The sequence below is a fragment of the Leptodactylus fuscus genome, chromosome 9 (assembly GCF_031893055.1).
Source record: "Leptodactylus fuscus isolate aLepFus1 chromosome 9, aLepFus1.hap2, whole genome shotgun sequence".
Taxonomy (NCBI): Eukaryota; Metazoa; Chordata; class Amphibia; order Anura; family Leptodactylidae; genus Leptodactylus; species Leptodactylus fuscus.
The window spans coordinates 4,186,312-4,214,294 of record NC_134273.1 but is presented as its reverse complement, the minus strand read 5'-3'; positions in this window follow the sequence as shown (position 1 = coordinate 4,214,294).

The following is a 27,983-nucleotide window of genomic DNA, read 5'->3' as shown; positions in this document are numbered from 1 at the left end:
GTCTATGACTTCTGATACACAAAGTAACTGCGGTATAATCAGGGGCTCAGCAGGAAACCGCATCCTAATTGATCTCACCCGGCCTGACGTCGCTCCTCACCTCATCCATCCTCATCGCTCCAATCCCCGAATCCTCCACCTTCTGTTCCTCTCAACTCCACTGAATGTTCTGTAATAAAATCATTACACTGAAACTGTATACAGTGTAATACCTGAAGAATGGCTGTAGGGGACAGTATTATAGTAGTTATATTCTTGTACATAGGAGCAGTATTATAGTAGTTATATTCTTGTACATAGGAGTAGTATTATAGTAGTTATATTCTTGTACATAGGAGTAGTATTATAGTAGTTATATTCTTGTACATAGGAGGTAGTATTATAGTAGTTATATTCTTGTACATAGGAGCAGTATTATAGTAGTTATATTCTTGTACATAGGAGTAGTATTATAGTAGTTATATTCTTGTACATAGGAGCAGTATTATAGTAGTTATATTCTTGTACATAGGAGTAGTATTATAGTAGTTATATTCTTGTACATAGGAGCGGTATTATAGTAGTTATATTCTTGTACATAGGAGTAGTATTATAGTAGTTATATTCTTGTACATAGGAGTAGTATTATAGTAGTTATATTCTTGTACATAGGAGCAGTATTATAGTAGTTATATTCTTGTACATAGGAGTAGTATTATAGTAGTTATATTCTTGTACATAGGAGTAGTATTATAGTAGTTATATTCTTGTACATAGGAGGTAGTATTATAGTAGTTATATTCTTGTACATAGGAGTAGTATTATAGTAGTTATATTCTTGTACATAGGAGTAGTATTATAGTAGTTATATTCTTGTACATAGGAGTAGTATTAAAGTAGTTATATTCTTGTACATAGGAGTAGTATTATAGTAGTTATATTCTTGTACATAGGAGCAGTATTATAGTAGTTATATTCTTGTACATAGGAGCGGTATTATAGTAGTTATATTCTTGTACATAGGAGTAGTATTATAGTAGTTATATTCTTGTACATAGGAGTAGTATTATAGTAGTTATATTCTTGTACATAGGAGCAGTATTATAGTAGTTATATTCTTGTACATAGGAGTAGTATTATAGTAGTTATATTCTTGTACATAGTAGTATTATAGTAGTTATATTCTTGTACATAGGAGGTAGTATTATAGTAGTTATATTCTTGTACATAGGAGTAGTATTATAGTAGTTATATTCTTGTACATAGGAGTAGTATTATAGTAGTTATATTCTTGTACATAGGAGTAGTATTAAAGTAGTTATATTCTTGTACATAGGAGTAGTATTATAGTAGTTATATTCTTGTACATAGGGGGCGGTATTATAGTAGTTATATTCTTGTACATAGGAGTAGTATTATAGTAGTTATATTCTTGTACATAGGAGTAGTATTATAGTAGTTATATTCATGTACATAGGAGTAGTATTATAGTAGTTATATTCTTGTACATAGGAGCAGTATTATAGTAGTTATATTCTTGTACATAGGAGCAGTATTATAGTAGTTATATTCTGGTACATAGGAGTAGTATTATAGTAGTTATATTCTTGTACATAGGAGTAGTATTATAGTAGTTATATTCTTGTACATAGGAGTAGTATTATAGTAGTTATATCCTTGTACATAGGAGTAGTATTATAGTAGTTATATTCTTGTACATAGGAGGTAGTATTATAGTAGTTATATTCTGGTACATAGGAGTAGTATTATAGTAGTTATATTCTTGTACATAGGAGGTAGTATTATAGTAGTTTTATTCTTGTACATAGGGGCAATATTATAGTAGTTATATTCTTGTACATAGGAGTAGTATTATAGTAGTTATATTCTTGTACATAGGAGGTAGTATTATAGTAGTTATATTCTTGTACATAGGAGTATTATTATAGTAGTTATATTCTTGTACATAGGAGTATTATTATAGTAGTTATGTTCTTGTACATAGGAGTAGTATTATAGTAGTTATGTTCTTGTACATAGGAGCAGTATAATAGTAGTTATATTCTGGTACATAGGAGGTAGTATTATAGTAGTTATATTCTTGTACATAGGAGTATTATTATAGTAGTTATATTCTTGTACATAGGAGTATTATTATAGTAGTTATGTTCTTGTACATAGGAGCAGTATAATAGTAGTTATATTCTGGTACATAGGAGGTAGTATTATAGTAGTTATATTCTTGTACATAGGAGTATTATTATAGTAGTTATATTCTTGTACATAGGAGTAGTATTATAGTAGTTATATTCTTGTACATAGGAGCAGTATTATAGTAGTTATATTCTTGTACATAGGGGTAGTATTATAGTAGTTATATTCTTGTACATAGGAGTAGTATTATAGTAGTTATATTCTTGTACATAGGAGTAGTATTATATTAGTTATATTCTTGTACATAGGAGCAGTATTATAGTAGTTATATTCTTGTACATAGGGGTAGTATTACAGTAGTTATATTCTTGTACATAGGAGTAGTATTATAGTAGTTATATTCTTGTACATAGGAGTAGTATTATAGTAGTTATATTCTTGTACATAGGGGTAGTATTATAGTAGTTATATTCTTGTACATAGGAGTAGTATTATAGTAGTTATATTCTTGTACATAGGAGTAGTATTATAGTAGTTATATTCTTGTACATAGGAGCAGTATTATAGTAGTTATATTCTTGTACATAGGAGTATTATTATAGTAGTTATGTTCTTGTACATAGGAGTAGTATTATAGTAGTTATATTCTTGTACATAGGAGCAGTAGTATAGTAGTTATATTCTTGTACATAGGAGGTAGTATTATCATAGTTATATTCTTGTACATAGGAGTAGTATTATAGTAGTTATATTCTTGTACATAGGAGTAGTATTATAGTAGTTATATTCTTGTACATAGGAGTAGTATTATAGTAGTTATATTCTTGTACATAGGAGCAGTATTATAGTAGTTATATTCTTGTACATAGGGGTAGTATTATAGTAGTTATATTCTTGTACATAGGAGTAGTATTATAGTAGTTATATTCTTGTACATAGGGGTAGTATTATAGTAGTTATATTCTTGTACATAGGAGCAGTATTATAGTAGTTATATTCTTGTACATAGGAGTAGTATTATAGTAGTTATATTCTTGTACATAGGAGTAGTATTATAGTAGTTATATTCTTGTACATAGGAGCAGTATTATAGTAGTTATATTCTTGTACATAGGAGCAGTATTATAGTAGTTATATTCTTGTACATAGGAGTAGTATTATAGTAGTTATATTCTTGTACATAGGAGTAGTATTATATTAGTTATATTCTTGTACATAGGAGTAGTATTATAGTAGTTATATTCTTGTACATAGGAGTAGTATTATAGTTAGAGATGAGCGAACACTAAAATGTTCGAGGTTCGAAATTCGATTCGAACAGCCGCTCAATGTTCGTGTGTTCGAACGGGTTTCGAACCCCATTATAGTCTATGGGGAACAGATACTCGTTAAGGGGAAACCCAAATCCGTGTCTGGAGGGTCACCAAGTCCACTATGACACCCCAGGAAATGATGCCAACACCTCTGGAATGACACTGGAACAGCAGGGGAAGCATGTCTGGGGGCATCTAACACACCAAAGACCCTCTATTACCCCAACATCACAGCCTAACAACTACACACTTTACACACTCAATACCACCTCTCTGACAGTAGGAAAACACCTTGAAACATGTGTATTTGGCACTTGCAGTGAGGAGAGCTTGTCACCAGCAGTGAATTTGGCCCTTGTAGTAAGTTGAGGTTGGCACCAACATTTGTTTTGAAAATCAGGGTGGATTGAGCCTCTAACCAGCAGAGTTTGGGCAAATTCATGGTGGAGGGAGCCTCTAAAAAACCCAGTTTGGACCAATTCATGGTGGAGGGAGCCTCTAACCAGCCCAGTTTGGGCAAATTCATGGTGGAGGGAGCCTCTAACCAGCCCAGTTTGGACCAATTAATGGTGGAGGGAGCCTCTAACCAGCCCAGTTTGGACCAATTAATGGTGGAGGGAGCCTCTAACCACCCCAGTTTGGACCAATTCATGGTGGAGGGAGCCTCTAAACAGCCCAGTTTGGGCAAATTCATGGTGGAGGGAGCCTCTAAAAAACCCAGTTTGGACCAATTCATGGTGGAGGGAGCCTCTAACCAGCCCAGTTTGGACCAATTAATGGTGGAGGGAGCCTCTAAACAGCCAAGTTTGGACCAATTCATGGTGGAGGGAGCCTCTAAAAACCCCAGTTTGGACCAATTCATGGTGGAGGGAGCCTCTAACCAGCCCAGTTTGGGCAAATTCATGGTGGAGGGAGCCTCTAAACAGCCCAGTTTGGGCAAATTCATGGTGGAGGGAGCCTCTAACCAGCCCAGTTTGGACCAATTAATGGTGGAGGGAGCCTCTAACCAGCCCAGTTTGGACCAATTAATGGTGGAGGGAGCCTCTAACCACCCCAGTTTGGACCAATTCATGGTGGAGGGAGCCTCTAACCAGCCCAGTTTGGACCAATTCATGGTGGAGGGAGCCTCTAAAAAACCCAGTTTGGACCAATTCATGGTGGAGGGAGCCTCTAAACAGCCCAGTTTGGGCAAATTCATGGTGGAGGGAGCCTCTAAAAACCCCAGTTTGGACCAATTCATGGTGGAGGGAGCCTCTAACCAGCCCAGTTTGGGCAAATTCATGGTGGAGGGAGCCTCTAAAAAACCCAGTTTGGACCAATTCATGGTGGAGGGAGCCTCTAACCAGCCCAGTTTGGACCAATTAATGGTGGAGGGAGCCTCTAAACAGCCAAGTTTGGACCAATTCATGGTGGAGGGAGCCTCTAAAAACCCCAGTTTGGACCAATTCATGGTGGAGGGAGCCTCTAACCAGCCCAGTTTGGACCAATTAATGGTGGAGGGAGCCTCTAAACAGCCAAGTTTGGACCAATTCATGGTGGAGGGAGCCTCTAAAAACCCCAGTTTGGACCAATTAATGGTGGAGGGAGCCTCTAACCAGCCCAGTTTGGACCAATTCATGGTGGAGGGAGCCTCTAAACAGCCCAGTTTTGGCAAATTCATGGTGGAAGGAGCCTCTAACCAGCAGAGTTGTGGGAAAGCAGGGTGGAGGGAGCCTCTAACCAGCAGAGTTGGTGGAAATCAGGGTGGAGGGAGCCTCTAACCAGCAGAGTTGGGGGAAATCATGTTGGAGGGAGCCTAGTATTAGCAGAATTGTGCAACGCTTATGGTGGATGAGTATGAGGATGCGGAGGAATTGGAGAGGTTGAGTACAGACATGGAGTTTCATGTTGGGGTGCTTTACACAGGTGGGCACAAAAATGACGGCTCTACCCAGTGGTGGTTCATTTTTATCAAAGTGAGCCGGTCGGCACTCTCAGCTGACAGACGGGTGCGCTTGTCAGTGATGATGCCACCGGCTGCACTGAACACCCTCTCAGATAGGACGCTGGCGGCAGGACAGGACAGCACCTCCAAGGCATATAGGGCAAGTTCAAGCCACAGGTCCAACTTCGACACCCAATACGTGTAGGGCGCAGAGGGGTCGGAGAGGACAGGGCTGTGGTCGGAAAGGTATTCCCGCAACATGCGCCTATACTTCTCACGCCTGGTGACACTAGGACCCTCCGTGGCGGCACTTTGGCGAGGGGGTGCCATCAAGGTGTCCCAGACCTTAGACAGTGTGCCCCTCGTTTGTGTGGACCGGTGAGAACTTGGTTGCCTACTGGAGGAACTGCCCTCCCTGCCGCCAACGTCACATGCTGGAAACATCTCCATCATATTCTGCACCAATTGCCTGTGGCAAGCATTGATGCGATTGGCCCTCCCCTCTACCGGAATAAAAGACGAGATGTTGTTTTTATACCGGGGGTCAAGGATAGCAAAGATCCAGTACTGGTTGTCCTCCATGATTTTGACAATACTCTTGTCGGTTGTAAAGCACCCCAACATGAACTCAGCCATGTCTGCCACAGTGTTAGTTGGCATGACTCCTCTGGCCCCACCGGAAAGTTCAATCTCCATTTCCTCCTCATCCTCCATGTCTACCCATCCGCGCTGCAACAATGGGACGATTCGAAGTTGCCCGGAAGCCTCCTGTATCACCATCACATCATCGGACAACTCTTCTTCCTCCTCCTCCTCCTCCTCCTCCTCCATTAAACGCAGTGAAGCGGACAGATGTGTGGACCTACTCTCCAGCTGTGACGGATCGGATGCTATCCCTGACTCCTCTGTGTGATCTGAGTTATCCCTGATGTCAATCAGGGATTCTCTCAGAACACACAAGAGCGGGATTGTAAGGCTCACCATCGCATCCTCAGAGCTCACCCTCCTTGTGGACTCCTCAAAGACCCGTAGGATGTCACAAAGGTCTCTCATCCATGGCCACTCATGGATGTGAAACTGAGGCAGCTGACTTTGTGGCACCCTAGGGTTTTGTAGCTGGTATTCCATCAAAGGTCTCTGCTGCTCAACCACTCTATTCAACATCTGAAACGTTGAGTTCCAGCGTGTGGGGACGTCGCACAAAAGCCGGTGTTGTGGCACATGCAGGCGTTGCTGGAGAGATTTTAAGCTAGCAGCGGCTACTGTCGACTTGTGAAAGTGGGCGCACATGCGCCGCACTTTCACCAGTAGCTCTGGAACATTGGGGTAGCTCTTTAGGAAACGTTGCACCACTAGGTTGAAGACGTGGGCCAGGCATGGAACATGTTGGAGTCCGGCAAGCTCCAGAGCTGCTACCAGGTTCCGGCCGTTATCACAAACGACCATGCCTGGGCCCAGGTGCAGCGGCTCAAACCATATTGCCGTCTCATCGAGGAGGGCATCCCTCACCTCGGAGGCAGTGTGCTGTCTGTCCCCCAAGCTGATCAGCTTCAGCACAGCCTGCTGACGTCTACCAACGCCAGTGCTGCAACGTTTCCAACTCGTAGCTGGGGTCAATCTAACAGCGGAGGAGGAGGCGGTGGCGGAGGAGGAGGCGGTGGCGGAGGAGGAGGCGGTAGAGGAGGAGGAGGAGGGGGGTGTTCTTCTCGTGTCCCTGCCAGGAATGTTAGGCGGGGAGACGAGGTACACCGGGCCAGTTTGGGAAGCAGTCCCAGCCTCAACTACATTCACCCAGTGTGCCGTCAGTGAAATGTAGCGTCCCTGTCCGCATGCACTTGTCCACGCGTCGGTGGTCAAGTGGACCTTTGTGCAAAGCGCGGAACTAAGGGCCCGCCTGATGTTGAGTGACACGTGCTGGTGCAAGGCGGGGACGGCACACCGGGAGAAGTAGTGACGGCTAGGGACGGCATAGCGAGGTGCTGCAGTTGCCATCAGGTCCAGGAAGGCGGGAGTTTCAACAAGCCGGAACGCCAACATCTCCTGGGCCAGCAGTTTAGCGATGTTGGCGTTCAAGGCTTGCGCGTGTGGGTGGTTAGCAGTGTATTTCTGCCGCCGCTCCAATGTCTGAGAGATGGTGGGTTGTTGTAAAGAAACGCCTGATGGTGCCTTTGATGGTGCAGGAGAAGGAGATAAGACAGGACCAGGGGAGGATGAGGTAGAAGTCAACAAAGTGGCGGAGGCAGATGAAGTGGTGTCCTGGCTCGTCCTCTGGAGTGCATCGCCAGCACAGTCAGCAGTGGCAGTGGCAGAGGCAGTGGCAGAGGCAGTGGCGTGAACGGCAGGCGGCCTTTGTCCTGCCGTTGCTGCCTGCCACTGATTCCAGTGCTTGGATTCCAAATGACGGCGCATTGAAGTGGTGGACAGGTTGCTCTTCTCAGAGCCCCTAATCAATTTCGAGAGTCAAATTGTGCAGACAACACTATATCTGTCCTCGGCGCATTCCTTGAAAAAACTCCACACCTTCGAGAAACGTGCCCTCGAGGTGGGAGTTTTTCGGGGCTGGGTACGAACTGGAACATCTTGGGAGATTCCGGGTGTGGCCTGGCTTCGCCTAAGCTGCTGACCTCTGCCTCTGCCTCTAGCTACCCTTTTTGGTGCTGCACCTGCCTCAACATCCACACTACTTTCCCCGCTTGACATCCCCCCTGTCCAGGTCGGGTCAGTGTCCTCATCATCCACCACTTCCTCTTCCAACTCCTGTCTCATCTCCTCCTCCCGCACAATGCGCCGGTCAACTGGATGCCCTGACGGCAACTGCGTCACATCATCGTCGATGAGGGTGGGTTGCTGGTCATCCACCACCAAATCGAACGGAGATGGAGGAGACTCTAGTGTTTGAGCATCTGGACACAGATGCTCCTCTGTTAGGTTCGTGGAATCGTGACGTGGAGAGGCAGGTTGAGGGACAATGAAAGGAGCGGAGAACAGCTCTGGGGAGCAGGGACAGTTTGGGTTATTGTTCTGTAAAGCTTCGGAATTTTGGGAGGAAGGAAGACAAGACTGTTGGGTAATAGGAGGAGAGGAGGCAGAGTCTGACTGGCTGCTGGACAATGTGCTGTAAGCGTTCTCTGACAGCCATTGCAAGACCTGTTCCTGGTTCTCGGGCCTACTAAGGTTTGTACCCTGCAGTTTAGTTAATGTGGCAAGCAACCCTGGCACTGTGGAGTGGCGCAATGCTTGCTGCCCCACAGGAGTAGGCACGGGACGCCCTGTGGCTTCACTGCTACCTTGCTCCCCAGAACCATTCCCCCGACCTCGCCCACGGCCTCGTCCACGTCCCTTTCCGGGAGCCTTGCGCATTTTGAATTCCTAGTTAGAAATTGGCACTGTATACCAGTAGTAAAAATTGTGGGTGCACGTAACCCCAATATATTCTTTGAATTCCCAGTCAGACACTGGCACTATATGGCAGTAGCAAGAAATGAGGGTATTTGTATTCCCAATATACTCTTTAAATTCCCAGTCAGACAATGGCACTGTATACCAGTAGTAAAAATTGTGGGTGCACGTAACCCCAATATATTCTTTGAATTCCCAGTCAGAAACTGGCACTATATGGCAGTAGCAAGAAATGAGGGTATTTGTATTCCCAATATACTCTTTGAATTCCCAGTCAGACAATGGCACTGTATACCAGTAGTAAAAATTGTGGGTGCACGTAACCCCAATATATTCTTTGAATTCCCAGTCAGAAACTGGCACTATATGGCAGTAGCAAGAAATGAGGGTATTTGTATTCCCAATATACTCTTTGAATTCCCAGTCAGACAATGGCACTGTATACCAGTAGTAAAAATTGTGGGTGCACGTAACCCCAATATATTCTTTGAATTACCAGTCAGAAACTGGCACTATATGGCAGTAGCAAGAAATGAGGGTATTTATAACCCCAATATATTCTTTGAATTCCCAGTCAGACAATGGCACTGTATACCAGTAGTAAAAATTGTGGGTGCACGTAACCCCAATATATTCTTTGAATTACCAGTCAGAAACTGGCACTATATGGCAGTAGCAAGAAATGAGGGTATTTGTATTCCCAATATACTCTTTGAATTCCCAGTCAGACAATGGCACTGTATACCAGTAGTAAAAATTGTGGGTGCACGTAACCCCAATATATTCTTTGAATTACCAGTCAGAAACTGGCACTATATGGCAGTAGCAAGAAATGAGGGTATTTGTATTCCCAATATATTCTTTGAATTCCCAGTCAGACAATGGCACTGTATACCAGTAGTAAAAATTGTGGGTGTATATAGCCCCAATTCTATTGCTAGGGGACTTGCAGGGTATTTCTGGGGTGAAGGTGGGGGGGCACACCGTTGGAACGGGTATCGGGGTATATATCGGGTATACAGGAATACACTGACAGTGTATTCCATTCAGGATCCTGGGAAAGCTGGGTTGCGGCGATTGAGCCCGTCAGTGCCACGTTACACTGACAAGCTTCTCCCTGGAATTTAGCTCTTACAAGAGCTGTTGGTTGTCTTCTCCTTCCTATCCTAGCCTGTCCCTGCCTACCCAGAATCTAAGCCCTAGCTAACTGGACGGAAACCTCCGTCCTCGGTGAATTGCAAGCTCAGAATGACGCGAACCTGGGCGGCGCTGTTCTTTTAAATTAGAGGTCACATGTTTTCGGCAGCCAATGGGTTTTGCCTACTTTTTTCAACGTCACCGGTGTCGTAGTTCCTGTCCCACCTACCCTGCGCTGTCATTGGAGCAAAAAAGGCGCCAGGGAAGGTGGGAGGGGAATCGAGTAATGGCGCACTTTACCACGCGGTGTTCGATTCGATTCGAACATGCCGAACAGCCTAATATCCGATCGAACATGAGTTCGATAGAACACTGTTCGCTCATCTCTAATTATAGTAGTTATATTCTTGTACATAGGAGTAGTATTATAGTAGTTATATTCTTGTACATAGGAGTAGTATTATAGTAGTTATATTCTTGTACATAGGAGTAGTATTATAGTAGTTATATTCTTCTATATAGGAGCAGTATTATAGTAGTTATATTCTTGTACATAGGAGGTAGTATTATAGTAGTTATATTCTTGTACATAGGAGTAGTATTATAGTAGTTATATTCTTGTACATAGGAGGTAGTATTATAGTAGTTATATTCTTGCACATAGGAGTAGTATTATAGTAGTTATATTCTTGCACATAGGAGTAGTATTATAGTAGTTATATTCTTGTACATAGAAGCAGTATTATAGTAGTTATATTCTTGTACATAGGAGTAGTATTATAATAGTTATATTCTTGTACATAGGAGTAGTATTATAGTAGTTATATTCTTGTACATAGGAGGTAGTATTATAGTAGTTATATTCTTGTACATAGGAGCAGTATTATAGTAGTTATATTCTTGTACATAGGAGTAGTATTATAGTAGTTATATTCTTGTACATAGGAGCAGTATTATAGTAGTTATATTCTTGTACATAGGAGGTAGTATTATAGTAGTTATATTCTTGCACATAGGAGCAGTATTATAGTAGTTATATTCTTGTACATAGGAGTAGTATTATAGTAGTTATATTCTTGCACATAGGAGTAGTATTATAGTAGTTATATTCTTGCACATAGGAGTAGTATTATAGTAGTTATATTCTTGTACATAGGAGTAGTATTATAGTAGTTATATTCTTGTACATAGGAGGTAGTATTATAGTAGTTATATTCTTGTACATAGGAGCAGTATTATAGTAGTTATATTCTTGTACATAGGAGTAGTATTATAGTAGTTATATTCTTGCACATAGGAGTAGTATTATAGTAGTTATATTCTTGTACATAGAAGCAGTATTATAGTAGTTATATTCTTGTACATAGGAGTAGTATTATAATAGTTATATTCTTGTACATAGGAGTAGTATTATAGTAGTTATATTCTTGTACATAGGAGGTAGTATTATAGTAGTTATATTCTTGTACATAGGAGCAGTATTATAGTAGTTATATTCTTGTACATAGGAGCAGTATTATAGTAGTTATATTCTTGTACATAGGAGTAGTATTATAGTAGTTATATTCTTGTACATAGGAGCAGTATTATAGTAGTTATATTCTTGTACATAGGAGGTAGTATTATAGTAGTTATATTCTTGTACATAGGAGTAGTATTATAGTAGTTATATTCTTGTACATAGGAGCAGTATTATAGTAGTTATATTCTTGTACATAGGAGTAGTATTATAGTAGTTATATTCTTGTACATAGGAGCAGTATTATAGTAGTTATATTCTTGTACATAGGAGGTAGTATTATAGTAGTTATATTCTTGTACATAGGAGTAGTATTATAGTAGTTATATTCTTGTACATAGGAGTAGTATTATAGTAGTTATATTCTTGTACATAGGAGCAGTATTATAGTAGTTATATTCTTGTACATAGGAGGTAGTATTATAGTAGTTATATTCTTGTACATAGGAGTAGTATTATAGTAGTTATATTCTTGTACATAGGAGCAGTATTATAGTAGTTATATTCTTGTACATAGGAGTAGTATTATAGTAGTTATATTCTTGTACATAGGAGCAGTATTATAGTAGTTATATTCTTGTACATAGGAGTAGTATTATAGTAGTTATATTCTTGTACATAGGAGCAGTATTATAGTAGTTATATTCTTGTACATAGGAGTAGTATTATAGTAGTTATATTCTTGTACATAGGAGTACTATTATAGTAGTTATATTCTTGTACATAGGAGCAGTATTATAGTAGTTATATTCTTGTATATAGGAGTAGTATTATAGTAGTTATATTCTTGTACATAGGAGTAGTATTATAGTAGTTATATTCTTGTACATAGGAGTACTATTATAGTAGTTATATTCTTGTACATAGGAGCAGTATTATAGTAGTTATATTCTTGTACATAGGAGTACTATTATAGTAGTTATATTCTTGTACATAGGAGCAGTATTATAGTAGTTATATTCTTGTATATAGGAGTAGTATTATAGTAGTTATATTCTTGTACATAGGATTAGTATTATAGTAGTTATATTCTTGTACATAGGAGGTAGTATTATAGTAGTTATATTCTTGTACATAGGAGTAGTATTATAGTAGTTATATTCTTGTACATAGGAGTAGTATTATAGTAGTTATATTCTTGTATATACCATGTAGTATTATAGTAGTTATATTCTTGTACATAGGAGCAGTATTATTTATTTGTCTTGTATTCGGCTTTCTTTCTCTGCTTCATAAGGGGGTATAGTTTGGTTGAAATGGGACCCTAATGAATGTTCATTACAACTTCAGCAAAATTTTGGCTCAGTATAAGTTAGCTAATAAATTCTGAACATTTACCCTAGATTTATGTACATCCTGAGCCTTTGTAATATATCCGGCACATTCTCAGACTTCTGGTGTCTCTACTATTTCTGTGGTTTAGGCCATTGATGAGGTGGATATAGAGGATACGGTTGATCCTGGACCGCTGTCGTTTGACAATCGCTCCTCATTAGAACACTCGTCAGTAATAATTACTTTTATTCGCTGTCATTATCGGGGACTATCACAATCTCATTATCATTTAGCTCCATTTAAGGTTCAGTTTATGTGAGATGAATGCGCTGTCAGTACTGCACATATGTCTATAGGCTGCATACATATATTATATGGCTGCGATACACCGCTCTGCCAGAGCAGCCCAACATCTGTTAAAGGGCCAGTAGTTCTTAAATCTTCGTAACTCCCCGCACTGAGCAGCTCGGGAAACAGGCTGATACATCAGATGAACAGATACAGTATAGCAAAACATCAGGGCAGGAGAACATTTAATATAGCTTTTCTCTCTATCCTTATCCTCCCACCTTTATCCTCCCTTATTCTCATCCTTATCCTCCCTTATCCTCACCCTTACCCTCACCCATATCCTCCCTTATTCTTGCCCTTATCCTCCCATATCTTCCCTTATCCTCGCCCTTATCCTCACCTTTATCCTCCCATATCCTCCCTTATCCTCACCCTTATCCTCCCATATCTTCCCTTACCATCACCCTTATCCTCACCCATATCCTCCCTTACCCCCTTACCCTCACCCATATCCTCCCATATCTTCCCTTATCCTCGCCCTTATCCTCACCTTTATCCTCACATATATTCCATTACCCTCACCCATATCCTCCCATATCCTCACCCTTTCCCTCACCCTTACCCTCACCTTTATCCTCCCATATCCTCCCTTACCCTCACCCTTATCCTCCCATATCCTCCCTTACCCTCACCCATATCCTCCCATATCCTCACCCTTTCCCTCACCCTTACCCTCACCTTTATCCTCCCATATCCTCCCTTACCCTCACCCTTATCCTCCCATATCCTCCCTTACCCTCACCCTTATCCTCCCATATCCTCCCTTACCCTCACCCTTATCCTCCCATATCTTCCCTTACCCTCACCCATATCCTCCCTTATCCTTTCTCACCTCCCCCTCCCCCGCATATTTAGATGACAATTGCTGACTTCTGGCACTTTTAGTTTCTTGTTCCTTTTGATTCTGATGTTGTTTCCAGGGGCAAAAGTTAAAAATGAATTGTAAGATGCGAGACCTCAGCCGTACAATTTCAGATTTTACAGCATAAAACGGTTTCTAAGGAATGGTCGCGCCCTGGGGAGAGCGAGGCTCAGAAGAGAATCATTGCTGCCGTAATCTACTGAATAACTAACAGGGCCGAGCTCGCCTCCTCCGCTGATGATCACGTCTGACCTTTATTCCTACCCTGTGTCCGGTATTACAGCTCAGCTACAGTGACGTGAATGGGACTGAGCTGCAATACCACGCACAACCTGTGGGCAAGTGGGGCGCTGATTTTTATTGGTCCTAAATGTTCTTCCTTCTTATCCACAATTGAATTGATTCAGTTAATTCTTAATGATATCCTATTCTAGGAAAGCTGGGTGACGGTTGCCATTGTGGCAACTATCCAGCTTTCCCAGTTGTACTTAGGGTGTAACTATACTCCGTCCCAGAGGTCTTCAACCTGTTGCTTAATAACAGCTGTGAAACTACAACACCCAGCAGGCCCTGAATGCCGCATTTCACAGCTGCAGATGGACAGATACAATTGTATCCGATCAGACAGATACAATTGTATCCAATCAGACAGATACAATTGTATCCAATCAGACAGATACAATTGTATCCGATCATTGCTGCAGAATAGATAGGCAGGTAGTCAGGGCATGCTGGGAGTTGTAGTTATACAATAGCCATAGGTCATAGGTCTCATCTGTGCACTGCTAAAGGATAGGCAGGTTGTCAGGGCATGCTGGGAGTTATAGTCATATAACATCAGTACAGCCATAGGTGAAGGCCTCAGCTGTGCGTTGTGCTGGGAGTTGTAGTCTCACAACAGCAGATTGTCGCATCTCTGTGGCCTTGTCCGCCTTCTGATATTGATGTCTGTCCCCTTTAAGGTGAATCTATTGAGTTGTCCGATGTCCAGACCTTGTTTGTCTTCACGCCGAGGCGTCCATGTTCCGGTGAGCGCTGATGCGCTGGTGTGATACGGCTTCATGTACGTTGCGGCGCTCTCCGAGGTGCTGAATTATTTGTATTTTAGCATCTGTTGCCCACGGACGTGCTAAACTGCTCGGTGCGGCCGTCTGTGTCTCCATTAACAAGGCGCAGCACCGGACGCAGATTTAATTAGCTTCTGAAAATGTCATGCGTGGACGTGACGATGGCGAAGTGTGAGGCCGCAAATCTCCAGCCCTGACAGCAGTCACGAGCCCAGGTTACAAGTCTGGACTGCTAGCGGCCTCCATGACATGTCGGCTGTACTGGCCGAGCCCTGACCTCGCAGCTGTCAGAAAGAAGAAGTTCAGACCTGTCACCTATTCCTGTGTGTACTGCCTGTATATGAGGTATAGGTAGTATATATACACACGAGTGCAGGTATATACACCACATTACACCTACACTCCTCACTCTGGATGTATACATGACGCTGCCATCTTATGGTTGATAAACAAGCGCCAGAGTCAACCATGGGGGAGGCAGAACTGTCAGAAATTAGAGATCACACGGGGTGACAACAACAGTAACAGCGCCACACCTGTGCACAGTCTATCTGTGGTATTGCAGCGCAGACCTATTTAAATAACTGAGGATGCAATACCACAAACAACCTATGGATAGGTGTGGCGCTATTTCTAAAGGAAAGCAGCCATGCTTACACACCCTATAAGTGCCCGGCGCCTAGAAGTATTGCAGTGTACTGTCCCTTTAATTTTGGTCCCCAGCACTAAGATATAATCTTCCCGCTCTGCTGATAACTTAGTCGCCGACTTCATCCATCATCATATTGGTGGCGGCGCAGTCATCTGTCGGCCGCACTCTGATTTTCTTCTTGCTTTCTCTAATTGATTAATCAATATCCTTAATTGAGTTGAGGTTGTTTAATGGAGAAGCCGCCGCCGCTCTCTCCGGATGTGCTGACCCGGGCGCCTTGTATTAGGGCGCTTTCACACGTGACATTCTCATGTCGTTTTTTTAAAGGCAGTTTTTGAAGCCAAAACTCGGAGTGGAATCACAAAGGAACAAAATCTTTCCAACAGCCTTCTCCTCCCTTTACTATCTTCTCCTTCTAAAACTGCAGCGAAATGGCATGTGTGGATTTTTCTCTCTAGCCCCCACCATTCCTGAGTCATCAGTGCAGTTAGTTTTGGTGCCTGTTATAATAACTAGACTCCCTGATGCCCAGTGGATGCCTATTCCTGCCTGCCACCACCCACTTGGCATTAGGGAGCTCAGTTTTATTGTCTGATATGCTAATTAACTGCACTGATTGCTCAGAAATGGTGAGGGCTAGAGGACAGAGTATCACTGCAGTGTAAAGCAAGGAGGAGATAGCACAGCAGCTACGCTTCATACTCCCTGCAGTGCCGTTGCAGTATCATAAAATAAACCTGCAGTGTAAAGCATGTGGCTGAGACACGAGGTGGATTTCTGACTACCTTAGACTCTATTAGACCATGCAGTTGTGCTGGAGTCGCAGTACAAAGCAGATAGAAGTGATGACAAGGACACAGCAGCAGTTGTGCACTTCCCCTGCAGCGCCGCCACAGGTGACACGAGGCATGACATCTACCTGTGTAATGCAGGGTTATGCAGATGTAATAAGTCTCCATTCTGTAATTGCTAGTTATGTCGTCCTCTGCTGTGCTAACTATAGGAGTCTTTGCATTGTTAGAGGAGCGACAGTCCGCCCACCGACAGGTTAATATCGTAATGGCAGACACTTCTGAGCGGGTGCAGGGCGCTCATCAATTCTGTAGCTGTGAGGAGACTTATCCCATGAAATTGGATTTGTGACTAATTCCTGTGAGACATTTGCATATATTCGTCTCAAGTCACAGTTTTCAGCTCCAGTGGCGCTAAGACAGCCAGCCTGAGGTTTTATAACAGATCCGGAACGAACTGCTAGTCAGACGTTGTCCACCAGGAGGCAGAGTATTACAGCAGCGCTACCTACCAAGGGATGACCATTCTGTGCCACATCCCAGGGGTACAAGTATCGGGGTGAAGGGGGAGCGATCACACCAGGTTATGCTGCAAAACTAATCACTTATGGGCGCTGGGGGCCACACTGCAGGGGGCCCATGTGAAAATACAACATGGTAGGACCATGGAACTGCAGACATATGACATGTATGAGGAAAATGCTGGAATTGTAACTCCGCAATACACTGCCGGCCAGATCCTGTGATCCTGATGGTCGTGGACAGCGCTAGAGAGTGATCTGTGCGTTCAGCCTGCAGCAGCTCTTGTGAGGACTAGAGAAGAATCCAAGGACCAGCCAAGTGATCGGAGTAATAATGCAAGATGGAAGCAAAACCCCTGTCTGAACAGATTACAACATCTGCAGCATCACCTCCGAGATGTATTACAGCATCTGCCGCAGGAAGGAAAACTTTTAAAGTTCTGGATATAAAACCTCCAGTGCACGCAACGTATTCTGGAACACATCTGCTGAAATACAGGGTCCAGAGACTGGTGCACATCAAAGTGTCCCCGAGATGTCAGGAGATGTAAGGAAGAATCACCACCAAGACCTGCCGCTACATAAGGACATGCACATGAAGCAGAACTGGTCTGCAGTCCTATGTAATGTAGTAGATGTCACCGGCAGTCCTATGTAATGCAGTAGATGTCACCGGCAGTCCTATGTAATGCAGTAGATGTCACCGGCAGTCCTATGTAATGCAGTAGATGTCACCGGCAGTCCCATGTCATGCAGTAGATGTCACCGGCAGTCCCATGTCATGCAGTAGATGTCACCGGCAGTCCCATGTAATGCAGTAGATGTCACCGGCAGTCCCATGTAATGCAGTAGATGTCACCGGCAGTCCCATGTAATGCAGTAGATGTCACCGGCAGTCCCATGTAATGCAGTAGATGTCACCGGCAGTCCCATGTAATGCAGTAGATGTCACCGGCAGTCCCATGTAATGCAGTAGATGTCACCAGCAGTCCCATGTAATGCAATAGATGTCCCCGGCAGTCCTATGTAGTGTAGTAGATGTCCCCGGCAGTCCTATGTAATGTAGTAGATGTCCCCGGCAGTCCTATGTAATGTAGTAGATGTCCCCGGCAGTCCTATGTAATGTAGTAGATGTCACCGGCAGTCCTATGTAATGTAGTAGATGTCACCGGCAGTCCTATGTAATGTAGTAGATGTCACCAGCAGTCCCATGTAATGTAGTAGATGTCATCGGCAGTCCTATGTAATGTAGTAGATGTCACCGGCAGTCCTATGTAGTGTAGTAGATGTCCCCGGCAGTCCTATGTAATGTAGTAGATGTCCCCGGCAGTCTTATGTAATGTAGTAGATGTCACCGGCAGTCCTATGTAATGTAGTAGATGTCACCGGCAGTCCTATGTAACAGCTCTGCTCCAGTTGTATCCATGTTGTGTATCTTGTATTAACCATTGATGCGCCGGCCTCTGCTCCAGTATTACCAGCTCCGCCATCTCTCCCAGCTGCAGACATCTTATATATTATTTAGATCTCTTGCTCTTACATTTTATCCCCAAACTGACACAGAAATCTAGAATTTCATCCAAAAGCAGAAAAGTAAACTATTGTGAATTGGTCCAACACAAACACAAACACTATATATTTACTTATATATTATTATTATTACTATAGCTCATTCCATACAACTGGCCGGGTCATACCACAGACTTACGGCCGACGTAAAGATTACTTTAACTACAAGGCCTCTAAGTAATTTGGTGAATCTTGTTCCTATAGGAGCAGGCACTTGACTTGATCCAGTCTTAATAAATTCCCCCCATATTCTTCCCCTCCTCCACCATCACCTCTTTTCATCCTTTAATACCCCCCCCCCCCTCCATTGATTCCAGCACAGTTGGTATTTTTCTCCAGCCTTCTCTGTTCCTGAGCCATCAGTGCAGTGAGTTTTGGTGTTTGATCTGATGACTCTCTGGTGATAAGTTGGTGCCTATTCCTGCCTGACAATCTACGAATAGGATAACCTCCATATGTGTACCTACTAGTCCAAAGCACAACAAATCTATAAAACTAGTGCACTAATATATACCTTTAATTAATATGCATTAAAAAATAAGGAAAGACTGACCTGATACTGGCCGGCCTGAATGGACAGGGCGCCATATTGATCACTGGCCGGTGAATTGTACATGTCAATGTACCTAATGTAAATGTATCCTAAGGTTAAACTAATGGGAATCAGCAGTGAATGTGCACTATAAAATGGAGAGTGACCGCTATAGATTCCCCATTAATGCGCACACCCCTCTGCACTTAATCCCACTGGTCAGGACACTTCAACAAAAAGCTGACCGGGACCGCGGACCATTAGATCCAGCCAACCACTAAACTTGAGGGAAGACAGTTTGATCCCCCATAACTAACCCTAGTCCCCAACCAAACATAATAGTCATATAGACCCGCACATATACACTGGCAGATACAATGTATCCTGACGCGTTTCAGTTGATTTACCAGCTCATCAGAGGCTTAGAATGTCTGGAGACCAGATTGTAGTGGTATTCTACAGTCCGGAACAAGGAACGGCTCGTGCCCTCGGCCGGACGGCTATAATATGCAGCCGCAATCGCGCAGCGAGCAGTTGGGTATAATATACCCCTGACCCCGCCCTCCTATTGACACGTCATGGAGTGAGTGCCATGATACAGTGACCACCCCCCTCCATTGGTGCATCGTCCTCTTAATCTCAGTGTTACCCCCCTGACACCCATTTGAAATTAGGAAGTCTTGAAACCAAAACTTACTTCACTGATTGCTGAGGAGCGGCGGGGGCCAGAATCAGTGGACGGGTGGCTATTAATGGATGTGAAGAGCTGGAGGGGATGGAAGGGAATATGAGTGAGACTGCGGTCAGCCATAGTTACCATCTCTGTGTCAGATCCTTTCCCTTCGGGGGTTTGGGTGTTTCTTCGGAGTTTGGAGCAATAGAAGGGACGTTCTGCAGAAATTGCCAAATTCCTCCCCAGTCCTCTCCTAGTGATGGATTAGTTCCTTGGAGGCTTCCTCCCAAACAAAGCAAATTCCAATAAGAAATAATATATTTCAGCTAAAAATAAGCCGAGGCCTGTGAGTCCTGCCAAGTCCCCGCCTGGGCAAATTGTCAAATGATTTCTCTGTGTAGTTTTCTTATTTATTTTTTGCTTGGATACAGCCGCAGTTGGATGGTAAAATATAGTAAATCCCAAGTATAACTGAGCTAATACACTAGTGACGCACTATACGACCACAAAGCTGTACCTGTCACGTATAGAGCTCACTGTCCTCCAGTCACATCCAAAGCTGCATTCAGAATTGTGTCAGAAGCAACCAGCTACTTCATGTCAATCAACCCCAGACACACGTCTAAGCTGACATCTCTGTTAGCAGCAAGTCTGTCTATCGTTACAATGAGGGAACTGAGATTTCAGAGTGAATTTCAGTATAATGTAACGGGGCAGAGAAACTGCAGGACAAGTGGAGAAAGAAGCATTTATCACTGGTAAGATGTGCTGTGATCTAATTGGTGGACTTGTAATATTGATTTCTTAAAACTTACACATTAAACTTGTCAGAGATAAACAGAATCATATGTGATAGGATTAGATACATTTCAAGAGACAGCAGACAGTATCACACAGGATAGGATTAGATACAGTAACTCAGTATACAGTATCACACAGGATAGGATTAGATACACGGCTCAGTATACAGTATCACACAGGATAGGATTAGATACACAGTTCAGTATACAGTATCACACAGGATAGGATTAGATACACGGCTCAGTATACAGTATCACACAGGATAGGATTAGATACACAGCTCAGTATACAGTATCACATAGGATAGGATTAGATACACAGTTCAGTATACAGTATCACACAGGATAGGATTAGATACACAGTTCAGTATACAGTATCACACAGGATAGGATTAGATACAGCTCAGTATACAGTATCACACAGGATAGGTTTAGATACACAGCTCAGTATACAGTATCACACAGGATAGGATTAGATACACCGCTCAGTATACTGTATCACACAGGATAGGATTAGATACACGGCTCAGTATACAGTATCACACAGGATAGGATTAGATACACAGCTCAGTATACAGTATCACACAGGATAGGATTAGATACACAGCTCAGTATACAGTATCACACAGGATAGGATTAGATACACAGCTCAGTATACAGTATCACACAGGATAGGATTAGATACAGTAACTCAGTATACAGTATCACACAGGATAGCATTAGATACACAGCTCAGTATACAGTATCACACAGGATAGGATTAGATACAGTAACTCAGTATACAGTATCACACAGGATAGGATTAGATACACAGCTCAGTATACAGTATCACACAGGATAGGATTAGATACACAGCTCAGTATACAGTATCACACAGGATAGGATTAGATACACAGCTCAGTATACAGTATCACACAGGATAGCATTAGATACACGGCTCAGTATACAGTATCACACAGGATAGGATTAGATACACGGCTCAGTATACAGTATCACACAGGATAGGATTAGATACACAGCTCAGTATACAGTATCACACAGGATAGGATTAGATACACCGCTCAGTATACAGTATCACACAGGATAGGATTAGATACACAGCTCAGTATACAGTATCACACAGGATAGCATTAGATACACAGCTCAGTATACAGTATCACACAGGATAGGATTAGATACACCGCTCAGTATACAGTATCACACAGGATAGGATTAGATACACAGCTCAGTATACAGTATCACACAGGATAGGATTAGATACACCGCTCAGTATACAGTATCACACAGGATAGGATTAGATACACAGCTCAGTATACAGTATCACACAGGATAGCATTAGATACACGGCTCAGTATACAGTATCACACAGGATAGGATTAGATACACGGCTCAGTATACAGTATCACACAGGATAGGATTAGATACACAGCTCAGTATACAGTATCACACAGGATAGGATTAGATACACAGCTCAGTATACAGTATCACACAGGATAGGATTAGATACACAGCTCAGTATACAGTATCACACAGGATAGCATTAGATACACAGCTCAGTATACAGTATCACACAGGATAGGATTAGATACACGGCTCAGTATACAGTATCACACAGGATAGGATTAGATACACCGCTCAGTATACAGTATCACACAGGATAGCATTAGATACACAGCTCAGTATACAGTATCACACAGGATAGGATTAGATACACGGCTCAGTATACAGTATCACACAGGATAGGATTAGATACACAGCTCAGTATACAGTATCACACAGGATAGGATTAGATACACAGCTCAGTATACAGTATCACACAGGATAGGATTAGATACACAGCTCAGTATACAGTATCACACAGGATAGGATTAGATACACAGCTCAGTATACAGTATCACACAGGATAGGATTAGATACACAGCTCAGTATACAGTATCACACAGGATAGCATTAGATACACAGCTCAGTATACAGTATCACACAGGATAGGATTAGATACACAGCTCAGTATACAGTATCACACAGGATAGGATTAGATACACAGCTCAGTATACAGTATCACACAGGATAGGATTAGATACACGGCTCAGTATACAGTATCACACAGGATAGGATTAGATACACAGCTCAGTATACAGTATCACACAGGATAGGATTAGATACACAGCTCAGTATACAGTATCACACAGGATAGGATTAGATACACAGCTCAGTATACAGTATCACACAGGATAGGATTAGATACACGGCTCAGTATACAGTATCACACAGGATAGGATTAGATACACAGCTCAGTATACAGTATCACACAGGATAGGATTAGATACAGCTCAGTATACAGTATCACACAGGATAGGATTAGATACACAGCTCAGTATACAGTATCACACAGGATAGGATTAGATACACAGTTCAGTATACAGTATCACACAGGATAGGATTAGATACAGCTCAGTATACAGTATCACACAGGATAGGTTTAGATACACAGCTCAGTATACAGTATCACACAGGATAGACTTAGATACACGGCTCAGTATACAGTATCACACGGGATAGGATTAGATACAGCTCAGTATACAGTATCACACAGGATAGGATTAGATACAGCTCAGTATACAGTATCACACAGGATAGGATTAGATACAGCTCAGTATACAGTATCACACAGGATAGGATTAGATACAGCTCAGTATACAGTATCACACAGGATAGGATTAGATACAGCTCAGTATACAGTATCACATAGGATAGGATTAGATACACAGCTCAGTATACAGTATCACACAGGATAGGATTAGATACAGCTCAGTATACAGTATCACATATTATAGGATTAGATACACAGCTCAGTATACAGTATCACACAGGATAGGATTAGATACACAGCTCAGTATACAGTATCACACAGGATAGGATTAGATACAGCTCAGTATACAGTATCACATATTATAGGATTAGATACAGTAGCTCAGCAGTCAGTATCACATATGAGTCACTTTGATTGTTTTCCTCTTTATTGAGCTGTCAGTCTCTTCTCTGGATAAGTGTTTTACTGATAGAAATGTATCTTGTACTTTCTCGCTCGTTCACTTCTCGCGTCTCCATTCAGTCTCATTAGCGGACCTTTATATTTGCATCTCAATGAAACAATGACTGTTTAATGCTTCTGCTGCTCTCTCCACAGCACTTAAGTAAGATTTACAGTAATGACGCACAGACAAGAAGCTCTCTACCCCGCCAGAAACACAGCAAGACCTGCTCTGTTATCCTGTCTACTGGAGAGAAGTGTAACATCTCATCATCTCATCTCCAGCTGAAATAACATGACAAGGAGGGAAATACCAAGGAACAGACAGTGGGAAAAGGTCAGATGTAGAGATGAGCGAACAGTGTTCTATCGAACTCATGTTCGATCGGATATTAGGCTGTTCGGCATGTTCGAATCGAATCGAACACCGCGTGGTAAAGTGCGCCATTACTCGATTCCCCTCCCACCTTCCCTGGCGCCTTTTTTGCTCCAATAACAGCGCAGGGTAGGTGGGACAGGAACTACGACACCGGTGACGTTGAAAAAAGTAGGCAAAACCCATTGGCTGCCGAAAACATGTGACCTCTAATTTAAAAGAACAGCGCCGCCCAGGTTCGCGTCATTCTGAGCTTGCAATTCACCGAGGACGGAGGTTTCCGTCCAGCTAGCTAGGGCTTAGATTCTGGGTAGGCAGGGACAGGCTAGGATAGGAAGGAGAAGACAACCAACAGCTCTTGTAAGAGCTAAATTCCAGGGAGAAGCTTGTCAGTGTAACGTGGCACTGACGGGCTCAATCGCCGCAACCCAGCTTTCCCAGGATCCTGAATGGAATACACTGACAGTGTATTCCCGTATACCCCATATATACACCCCAAATCCCCGTTCCAACGGTGTGCCCCCCCCCCTTCACCTCAGAAATACCCTGCAAGTCCCCTAGCAATAGAATTGGGGCTATATACACCCACTATTTTTGCTACTGCCATATAGTGCCATTGTCTGACTGGGAATTCAAAGAATATATTGGGGTTACAAATACCCTCATTTCTTGCTACTGCCATATAGTGCCAGTTTCTGACTGGGAATTCAAAGAATATATTGGGGTTACGTGCACCCACAATTTTTGCTACTGGTATATAGTGCCATTGTCTGACTGGGAATTCAAAGAATATATTGGGGTTACAAATACCCTCATTTCTTGCTACTGCTATATAGTGCCAGTTTCTGACTGGGAATTCAAAATGCGCAAGGCTCCCGGAAAGGGACGTGGACGAGGCCGTGGGCGAGGTCGGGGGAATGGTTCTGGGGAGCAAGGTAGCAGTGAAGCCACAGGGCGTCCCGTGCCTACTCCTGTGGGGCAGCAAGCATTGCGCCACTCCACAGTGCCAGGGTTGCTTGCCACATTAACTAAACTGCAGGGTACAAACCTTAGTAGGCCCGAGAACCAGGAACAGGTCTTGCAATGGCTGTCAGAGAACGCTTACAGCACATTGTCCAGCAGCCAGTCAGACTCTGCCTCCTCTCCTCCTATTACCCAACAGTCTTGTCCTCCTTCCTCCCAAAATTCCCAAGCTTCACAGAACAATAACCCCAACTGTCCCTGCTCCCCAGAGCTGTTCTCCGCTCCTTTCATTGTCCCTCAACCTGCCCCTCCACGTCGCGATTCCACGAACCTAACAGAGGAGCATCTGTGTCCAGATGCTCAAACACTAGAGTCTCCTCCATCTCTGTTCGATTTGGTGGTGGATGACCAGCAACCCACCCTCATCGACGATGATGTGACGCAGTTGCCGTCAGGGCATCCAGTTGACCGGCGCATTGTGCGGGAGGAGGAGATGAGACAGGAGTTGGAAGAGGAAGTGGTGGATGATGAGGACACTGACCCGACCTGGACAGGGGGGATGTCAAGCGGGGAAAGTAGTGTGGATGTTGAGGCAGGTGCAGCACCAAAAAGGGTAGCTAGAGGCAGAGGCAGAGGTCAGCAGCTTAGGCGAAGCCAGGCCACACCCGGAATCTCCCAAGATGTTCCAGTTCGTACCCAGCCCCGAAAAACTCCCACCTCGAGGGCACGTTTCTCGAAGGTGTGGAGTTTTTTCAAGGAATGCGCCGAGGACAGATATAGTGTTGTCTGCACAATTTGCCTCTCGAAATTGATTAGGGGCTCTGAGAAGAGCAACCTGTCCACCACTTCAATGCGCCGTCATTTGGAATCCAAGCACTGGAATCAGTGGCAGGCAGCAACGGCAGGACAAAGGCCGCCTGCCGTTCACGCCACTGCCACTGCCTCTGCCACTGCCTCTGCCTCTGCCACTGCTGACTGTGCTGGCGATGCACTCCAGAGGACGAGCCAGGACACCACTTCATCTGCCTCCGCCACTTTGTTGACTTCTACCTCATCCTCCCCTGTTCCTGTCTTATCTCCTTCTCCTGCACCATCAAAGGCACCATCAGGCGCTTCTTTACAACAACCCACCATCTCTCAGACATTGGAGCGGCGGCAGAAATACACCGCTAACCACCCACACGCGCAAGCCTTGAACGCCAACATCGCTAAACTGCTGGCCCAGGAGATGTTGGCGTTCCGGCTTGTTGAAACTCCCGCCTTCCTGGACCTGATGGCAACTGCGGCACCTCGCTATGCCGTCCCTAGCCGTCACTACTTCTCCCGGTGTGCCGTCCCCGCCTTGCACCAGCACGTGTCACTCAACATCAGGCGGGCCCTTAGTTCCGCGCTTTGCACAAAGGTCCACTTGACCACCGACGCGTGGACAAGTGCATGCGGACAGGGACGCTACATTTCACTGACGGCACACTGGGTGAATGTAGTTGAGGCTGGGACTGCTTCCCAAACTGGCCCGGTGTACCTCGTCTCCTCGCCTAACATTCCTGGCAGGGACACGAGAAGAACACCCACCGCCTCCTCCTCCGCCACCGCCTCCTCCTCCGCCACCGCCTCCTCCTCCGCCACCGCCTCCTCCTCCGCTGTTAGATTGACCCCAGCTACAAGTTGGAAACGTTGCAGCACTGGCGTTGGTAGACATCAGCAGGCTGTGCTGAAGCTGATCAGCTTGGGGGACAGACAGCACACTGCCTCCGAGGTGAGGGATGCCCTCCTCGATGAGACGGCAATATGGTTTGAGCCGCTGCACCTGGGCCCAGGCATGGTCGTTTGTGATAACGGCCGGAACCTGGTAGCAGCTCTGGAGCTTGCCGGACTCCAACATGTTCCATGCCTGGCCCACGTCTTCAACCTAGTGGTGCAACGTTTCCTAAAGAGCTACCCCAATGTTCCAGAGCTACTGGTGAAAGTGCGGCGCATGTGCGCCCACTTTCGCAAGTCGACAGTAGCCGCTGCTAGCTTAAAATCTCTCCAGCAACGCCTGCATGTGCCACAACACCGGCTTTTGTGCGACGTCCCCACACGCTGGAACTCAACGTTTCAGATGTTGAATAGAGTGGTTGAGCAGCAGAGACCTTTGATGGAATACCAGCTACAAAACCCTAGGGTGCCACAAAGTCAGCTGCCTCAGTTTCACATCCATGAGTGGCCATGGATGAGAGACCTTTGTGACATCCTACGGGTCTTTGAGGAGTCCACAAGGAGGGTGAGCTCTGAGGATGCGATGGTGAGCCTTACAATCCCGCTCTTGTGTGTTCTGAGAGAATCCCTGATTGACATCAGGGATAACTCAGATCACACAGAGGAGTCAGGGATAGCATCCGATCCGTCACAGCTGGAGAGTAGGTCCACACATCTGTCCGCTTCACTGCGTTTAATGGAGGAGGAGGAGGAGGAGGAGGAGGAGGAAGAAGAGTTGTCCGATGATGTGATGGTGATACAGGAGGCTTCCGGGCAACTTCGAATCGTCCCATTGTTGCAGCGCGGATGGGTAGACATGGAGGATGAGGAGGAAATGGAGATTGAACTTTCCGGTGGGGCCAGAGGAGTCATGCCAACTAACACTGTGGCAGACATGGCTGAGTTCATGTTGGGGTGCTTTACAACCGACAAGCGTATTGTCAAAATCATGGAGGACAACCAGTACTGGATCTTTGCTATCCTTGACCCCCGGTATAAAAACAACATCTCGTCTTTTATTCCGGTAGAGGGGAGGGCCAATCGCATCAATGCTTGCCACAGGCAATTGGTGCAGAATATGATGGAGATGTTTCCAGCATGTGACGTTGGCGGCAGGGAGGGCAGTTCCTCCAGTAGGCAACCAAGTTCTCACCGGTCCACACAAACGAGGGGCACACTGTCTAAGGTCTGGGACACCTTGATGGCACCCCCTCGCCAAAGTGCCGCCACGGAGGGTCCTAGTGTCACCAGGCGTGAGAAGTATAGGCGCATGTTGCGGGAATACCTTTCCGACCACAGCCCTGTCCTCTCCGACCCCTCTGCGCCCTACACGTATTGGGTGTCGAAGTTGGACCTGT